Genomic DNA, 8,713 nt, shown 5'->3' with positions numbered 1-8,713 from the left:
TATTCAAAAACATACTTTCTCTCCCACACAACTTATTCAAAGGTTCCTTTAAGATTCCAGTGGAAGACTCGGCTCCTGCTAAAAGTGTTTCTCCAATTACAATGGAATCCCCTTAACTCTTTGATCTGTCTATCCATTTATTCCAGACTTCTGACTCTAGAAATCATTAAGTGGTCTTTCCTCTTTTAGATGGCAAACTCTGTCATGCCTCATAATTGAGTGGGCACTCGATAAATGAATGTTATAGTACTCTGAGGAATAATACACTTCCTATTGGCAGCAAATCCAAGAGAAAACGTCCTTAGAAGAAAGGACTGTCAATTACCACTTAACAAGCCTGAATTTTGGCTCCCATAGAAAAAGCAAACAAAGCAATAAAAACTCCCTCCCCAACAGCAACCACATTACTATTTGTTGCCACCCTCCAGTCACCTGGCATGCAGCTGGTCCCACAGAAGGCATTCAACAAGTCCTTGGTGGTAGATTGATTTGTAAAGGCATGGGATTGGTGATATGTAATCCATCACTGATAGGTAGACGCCAGCTGGGTTCCTCGTAGTCTGGCAGTGAAGAGCTTCTGACCTCCCATAGCCCTTGGATCTCCTACTATTGAGAAATCTAGCTGGATGTGAGATGCCGAGCCAGAAGCAGGATTCACAGAGGGAGGAAGAGTAGGCCATTGTGGAATACTAGCAAGGGATTTGTTCTTGCTTCTTCTGTAGCAGCCACCACAATCTTCCAATCTCCCTAAGGGTGAAGTCCATTTAAACTTTACCGGGCAGTTTTCCTTCTATGCTACCCTGCCCAGAGCTTCAGGTTTGACACTGAATGAGTCACAATTAGAACATGAATCACCTGGAAAGCTTAAAAATGCTCATATCCAAGCCCTGTTTTCAGACATTGTTATTGAATTGCTCAGAGTAAAACTCCAGTATTGATAATCTTAAAAGCTCTCCTGGAAATTTTAATCTGCAGGCAGGATACAGAATCACTGCCTTCCATTGTTCCAGTCCTGGGCCCATACCTGTAACCTCTTTGCCTGTCTTTTATATGGTGGCTACTGATAACAACAGCAGTAGCAATAACAAATGCCATTATTATTAACAATAGTAGCTAACAATTCTTGAGCATTTATTATATGCCATTGTTCTAACTGCTTTATTTGTGTGAATGCCGTGAATTCTCATAAGAAGTGCATGCATTTATGGCCATTTTTCAGGTCATAAAAACTAAGGCATAGAGAGAAATTAAATAATTGGCCTAAATTTTCACTGCTAGTAAGTGAGCCAGGCTTTGAATTCAGGAAGACTGGCTCTAGCACCTTCTCTCTTAACCATTAACCTACACTGCCTCTCTGCATTCATTCAGTGCACAAAGGTTTGCGGGCACCACATGGGTGCCCTCTGGATCCTGTAAAATCATAATCACCTTCCCAGTCATATTTTTAAATATCCATATCTAATTCCATTGTCCAGCAATCTGTGTTTTAACCTGTGATGGCATACTAATTGCTTGTGGGATAAAAATCCAAATAATATTCAAATACCTTCCTCAGCTGCACTCCCGCCTCATGCCACTCTATGCTCCAACAATTCCAAATTACTCGTACCTTCTTCGATCTACCATAGAACCCTAAAAAGCAGGCTTGAGAATTGGGACTCTTCTCCATACTCTAGATACGGTTGCTATCGGCGTTGGAACTCCTCATAAATGTGTTTCTAAAACAATTTAGAGATACTAAGACAAAACTTTCCCAAAGCGCCAGGTTAGAAAAAGCATAGCCATTCAGCAATTCAGCCACTCAGGAGTATGAGCAGTAGCGTAATATGAATTTAAATCTCACATATAAGAAGACAACATTATGTACATCAAATATCCACTGCCACAAAACTTGTAAAAGTTTGAAAATGGAACTGTCATGGTGAAATGGTACATACCTAAAACCTTGCTGCATTACTCATAACAGGCAGATTAAAATTCTTATGTCCTAAAAAGCATCTATACTGGGCTAGCCCAGTAGGGGCCACAAAATCTTATTTCTATTGAAACTCCTGTTATAAGTGTTTTAAATGCCATAGCACCACATTTCAAAATCTCCTGTAAATTGCATTTATGACAAATCACAACAATTAAATTTGGGACCAGAATCTTAGAAATTAACTATCAGAGTTTCTGAAAAGCAAAGAAGAAGAGTTCCAGCACTTTATTCCTTCACTGAAAAGCAAGCAAAACAAAACCTAATACTGCAAAATAAAGGACACCAATGAGTTCACAACGCAGCTGGAATGTGGATGCCCTAAACTGGTCTATTCAATTTAAATGTAAAATACTTGTTTGCTTTACATCTCCCAGGTCTGTAAATCTACCCACTGCCCTCTGATACTGCATTCACATCTATCTTCAACTGAACAAAACCCAGTTTGTGCTTTCTTTGTTCAGAGAGAGAACAACTTTCTTTTGGGCGATCCAAGTTCCAAATAATGTTGCCCTACCCTGCTCCAGATAAAAAGCTAACACATTACAGAATCATCTGACTTCTCATAAGTCTAGCCCAGGCTGTCTCAACCATGGCACCATTGACATTTTGGACCAGATAGATCATTCTTTGTTGTGGGGTAGCTGTCCTGTGCACTGCAGGATGTTCATTCTGCAGTAGCCCTACCCCCTAAATGTCAGTAGAACCTCTCTCCAAGGCATGGCAACTAAATATGTCCTGAAACATTGCCAAGTATTCATGGAGCAGGGTGGAGGAGGGAAATTACTTCCGAATGAGAACCATTGGTCTAGCTTCATACCCATTTTGGAGTTTCACACTAGCCATAAACTCTTTACCACATCTGGCCCCATTTTTATTTTATGAAATTATTCAAAAACAGCCTGCAAAAGTCTTTGGTCTTGTAATTTCAAAAATATGTTATTAGACTGTAACCTTCAATAGGGATTCATTTGTAATAAGTCCACACTGAGCATTTGATTGGGGGTTGATGTGGGGGTGGAGAGCTGACTAGGCCAAGATGCACAAGAAAGTCGTTTAAGACAGTCTTTACTAATAGCTGCATTCCTCTTCCAAATACTCTCTAGGAAGGGATGGGCATGTTACCTCCACTGGATGGCCATATGTGGAATTTTTCCCAGTGCTTTACAGTATGCACACCACATCCCTCAAGAGGGCACCTTTATCAGTTAGTTACTTGTTAGTTAGCAGGAAACTCAGTCCAAACTGGCTTAAGCCACAATGGGAATTTATTGGACCAGGTAAGCGAGAAGTCCTACAGAATGGCAGCTTTCAGGCGAAGATGACCTGGGCTGAGGCTCAAGGTCAAGTTTGGGTGCTGTTTCTCTGATTCTCTCAGCCTCCTCTTCAACATGAGTCAGTCAGTTTCAAATTGGCTTCTTTCTTGGTGGCACAATGCCTAACGTCCATACACCACATTGCTTAGAAAAAAGTGCTTTTCTAACCAAGCAAAAGTGTCTTCATTGTAACTGTACCAACTTGTGTAATGTGCTAAAGGCTGAAACATCCAATCATTGTGGTCAGGAGAAGGCCATAGGCTGACTGGTTGCAGCCCCTGAATTAATCACAGTGACTGAATGGGGAATCTATGTCGATGGGGGTAGAACAGTGTTTCTCGAAGTGTGTTCCTTGACCAATGGCCTCAGTATCCCCTGGGAACTTGTTAGAAATACAAATTCTTAGGCTCCACCCCAGAAATGGTGAATCAAAAATTCTTGGTGTGGGGTCCAGCGAGCCAACCTTGTGATTCTTATGAAAGCTAAAGTTTGTGACCCACTAGTCTAGATCATCAGGCCCTGCCCACAGAGTCTGGAGTCGGGTAAATCCCATTCATTTTACGGAGTTATCACACAATTAGAAAACGATGCAATGGAGACCTGGGAAGTTGCCATCAAATACTTCAGAAAGGGACAGTTCATTTCACTTCTTACTTCCTACAGTAAAGCTATGGCATAGAAGACAATATAGTAAGTGCTTCAAACTGGCAAATTGGTTTGAAGATTACTTCTGCTGCTTATATTTATTAGTTTACATGCTTAAGGAAATGCCCCACATTAACCTTAGCATTTTCTCTGAAGAAAATGAACAAACAAAGGTATACATATTTGAGAGAAAAAAAAATGTTTCTTGGCAGTTAAAACTGCATTGAAGAATTCTCTGAGAGAGTTCCTTAATCATGGCTAACCCTAAGCATCGACTGGAGTGAGGTTACACATGCGGCTCCTTGGGCACTGCCCTAGACCTACCCGATGAGGGTCTTTGCGGAAAAACCTGGGAATTTGCTCTTTTAGTAGACATTTCCAGGGATTCTTATGGATGGTGCATGTTTGGAAAACACCGTCCTAAGAGATATATCCAAAGGACTGGGGAGAAAAACTCTTGAAGAAATTAAATGAACATTTCAGACTGCAAATAACAGCTTCTTCCCCTCCTTCCTTTATGTTTCCCCTGGCTACTAGGGTCTCTAACTGTCCTTCCTCTAGTCTTATCCTATTCTGCCTCCCAAATAAGACGCCCTTCATACTAGTGCCAGAGTGAACTTTCGGAAACACACTGGAGGTCCTGCCTCTTATCAAAATCAATCACAGTAGTGGTTTCCTACATGGGGGAAGGCTAGGAGATGCGTTCACAGAAAAGCAGCTAGATGGATGTGTGTTACTGTCAATATTCTTTCTTGGAGGAGGTAGTGGGCTCAAGGATACTTTTTAAAAAATTGTTTACAAAGGTAAATTAACAAATAAGGAAATAAAGAGAGCCAATAACTGAACCAATTATAGTAATGTCAATGCAAATCTGAGACTTGAAGATAAAATTAAATATATTTTTAAAAGGAAATAAATAAAATATGTTGATATCTCTGGGTACCAAAAGTATGCTTTTAAAAAATTATTTTATTTTTTCTGTATCTTATAATTACTCCATAGTAACTTGCATAACTTAATTTTTTAAAAAATAAAAAAAAATTATCACAAGTCCTCACCATGGCCTACAAGGTGAAGTTTAACATGTTAGCATGACATACAAGTCTCCACATAATCCGGTCCTTGCTTGTCTTCTTCTGCTTTACCTCCCACCATTATCCACTGACCACCATCTTTGAATCATCCCGAATCTCTTATATTCCCCTGAATACTTGATGCTCTCTTGCCTTTGTTCACTCTGCTCGCCATGGTCTTCCTTCCCCCTTCACCTCATGTATTAGTCAGGTTAATGCTGGGTCATCCTGAGGTAACAAAAGCTCAGTAGGTTTATTTCTCACTCACTTGGTGTTAGGGGTCAGGAAGTTTGTTTTTTTCCTCTGGAGACGCAGATGGTAAATACGTTAGGCTTTGTGAGCAACATACAATTTCTGTTGCATAGTTTTTTCTTCCTATTTCTTTTTTCTTTTTCTTTTCTTTCTTTTTCTTTTTTTTTTTTTGGATATAACCTTTTTAAAAATATATAAAACATTCTAATTGATAGACCATACAAAACTGGCCACTGGCTATTTGCTGACCTCTACACTATGTGACCATTGCCAGAAACATGTAAATAGCAGAGGACTACTCATCTAGTCACTCAGAGACCAGGCTAATGGAGCAGACACCTCTTGAACATTTTGTGTCATCATGCAGACAGAAAGAGAGGGTCTCATGCAAGCGATTAAATGCTTCAGTCTGCAAGTGGCACCCTGTAACTTCTGCTCACAAATAATTGGCCAAAATTAGTCTTTCGGTCCCACCCCACCATAAGGAGGCCAGGAAGTGCAATCCTTCCATATGTCCAGCAGTAAGGAGAATTAGAATTGCTTGGTAAAAATGACTATAGTCAGCTCAGGCACAACTGCTCTAGAAAGCCTTTTTTTGATACTCTCACCACTGCACCCCCCTCCCCCCGCCCCATGCCAGATTAGCTACTCTTCCCCTGTAATCTTATAGTACCTCAAGCATCCCTTGTGCTATGCATTGGGTAATGTAATTGTCATTTCTCTGCCTCCCCACCAGATCCTGAGTGAGCTTCCTCAAGTAAGTATCTTTATATGCCCACTGCCTACTACCCAGGAATAATTAAGGAGTTTTCCTTCAGCAGATAAATGAATGGGGTGGATTATGGGAGGAATGGGATTGCCTATGCATTTACCTACAGTCTTCTGAATCTAGTAGGGTCAACTGCTCTAAGCCCAGTTTGTTCAACCATACCAGTCTCCATTCATGATAAAATTTTTTTTTTTTTTGGTCATTTAGTTATTTTCTGTATTAATCAAATTAATTCCTCCTTATAAACCTTTTCTTCTAAAAATCAATGCTTTGCAGAGAGCTGGTCCTTGAGGCCACAGAGCACTTTGATATTATGTGGACTGATGTTGTTTTTACTTTACAGGTCAGAAATGGGCACAGTGATTTCCCCCAAGTTACATAGCCAATCAGAGTGGGAGTCGAAAGTTATGCTTTCTTTTAATTCAACAAAAAAGCTACAGAATTGAACGCAGAGCCACAGCTAAGTTCACCAACAGTTTATTTATAACTCTTGGAGAGATAGAAAGTATAACACATGTCTGTCAAAGATAAATCTTGTTATACCTTATCAGTGTTCAGCTTGTAACATACATTTATCTGTGAGTAAAATATTTAAAACAAGCCACATGACTGTTACACCTGCTCATATTAAGGCCACTCATCTGCTCCAGCACCTTTTCTCTTCTGTAAAGTGACACAGCTCCTTATCAGATGGTTTTTCAGAACCCCAAGTATGTACCTAAAGTTTTACTACCACACCTTAATGCCTCTTAGGTGAACAACACCCACATGCATCTTCACTACAAAATGGCATAAAACAAATTTCAAATCAGTTTCACAGGCAACATGCCCGTGGCCGTTACAGTTTGTATCAAGCATGTAACCACGGAGTGGGCAAAATAGCAATCAAACTGAGCTGCTGTGCAAGATTCCACCTATACACAGATATAAGCCCCTTCATGTTTATCAGTCACAATCTGAATGTCCTCTGGCCCCACCAAAGTGTAGCCTGACCTGGAATTTTTCCTCTGGTCTTCCTCTCCTGGATACAGTAAGTTCCTAATATATATCCCATCTGATGACTAGCCTTGACAGATACCCAGAAGAACCCGGACAAGCAGAATATAACTAGGCAGTGCCCACTACTTTTCATATCACCAACAGAATTACATCAGAATATGGTCCTATTGAAATCAGCAGAGTTTGAGCTTTTATGATAAAAACAACTTTTAAAAAATATATAAACCCTTTATTTAAGAAGGTAAAATAGCTCGATGTGCCCTCCACGTCTTGTTAGATGCTTATTAGACCACAGCAGACAATGCACCTCAACCAGAGGAAAGTGTGTAATAAAACTGAAGTAAACAAAAGCAAATTTTGGGCTCAATAATGCTAGGCACAAAACAAGGATCAATCCTAGGAGTCCTGCCTTTGCTTCCTTTTTCTTTCCTGAAGCCATGTAATTGAATATTACAAACTATATCAAGAAGAATAAACCTACGGGTTCCCCCTCCCCCAAACGAGAAAAGGTTCAGCTTTTAATTGCAGGCCCTTAAACTATCATTTTGTGCAATTAGCAATTAACTCTAATCGTTGATGAGAGAATGCAGAGCTGCGCTAGCAATTTCCTTCTCCTCATCCTAGACTAGGTTATTTTAGTCCGGGTCTATTACAGAGGACAAGCCACAACCGCGCGCACTCTCACACACACTCTCACTTAAAGACACATTTAATTTTTGGCAAAAAAAAAATGGCAATCGAGGCAGGCATCCCGAACTCCACATCAGTGCAGCCCAAACATTTAGACCCCCTTCTCTTCAGTACTTTCAGGTGGAAAGAGGAGGCCCGAGGAAGACGTTACCTACCAGCCTCACAGTACCAGCCTCTCTTTGGGGCGCAGATGCTTGTTGCCCCTGGAAGCTGCACCGCGCCCCACCCCCAACCCCGGGCCGCAAGCGCCGTTAGTGAGAAGGCAGAGGCAATAGCAGCAATAGTTGCATCGGCGCTAACTGCTGCCGCCGCCGCCGCCGCTGCATTTACTGTTGGAGGCTGCCGGGAGGGTACAGTAATGACTGTAGGGAGCGCCCAGCTGCTGCGGCGGCAGGTTCCCTGGATCAGGAAATTAGGGCAGGCGCCGAGGATTGGAGGCGAAGGCTGCGCGCGAGCCAACCAGCTGCCGCCCCGGGCCCCCGTGAGCCCCTGGCGGACGCGCGGAGCAGCTGGGCCCCAGCAGCAGTCCGGGTGGCAGCGGCGCCACGGCCACTCACGCCCGCACGCTCACACTCGCACATACACTCACACACCCTTGGCGCAGGCACCTGGCTGCCGCGATTTTACATGAGGGGCGCGTCGATGAGACAGGAGGGCTGAATACCCAGTAGAGGGATTGCTGGATCATATGATAGGTCAATTCTTAATGTTTTGAGGAAACTGACAGTCATTGAGCACATTGTCAGCCCGGGTGAGAAGTCTATAATTATTTTGGCAGACATGGGAACCAATTAGTGGGTTTTTATTCTGGGGGATGCCCTCTCCTCTGCAGCGCCTGCTTTATTTTCTTCTCGCAGGCTGGCCTTGCACAGCTGCTGCAGCCTGGGGAGGGAGGTAGGTAGGTGGGTAGGTGGGTAGGTGGGTGGGCTGGCTGGTGGGGAGGAGATTGTGCAAGTTGTAGGAGAGGGGGTGCCTTCTTCTTCCCCGCTCCCTT

The sequence above is a fragment of the Pteropus alecto genome, unplaced genomic scaffold, assembly GCF_000325575.1.
Source record: "Pteropus alecto unplaced genomic scaffold, ASM32557v1 scaffold95, whole genome shotgun sequence".
Lineage (NCBI taxonomy): Eukaryota > Metazoa > Chordata > Mammalia > Chiroptera > Pteropodidae > Pteropus > Pteropus alecto.
This window is presented reverse-complemented; position numbering follows the sequence as displayed.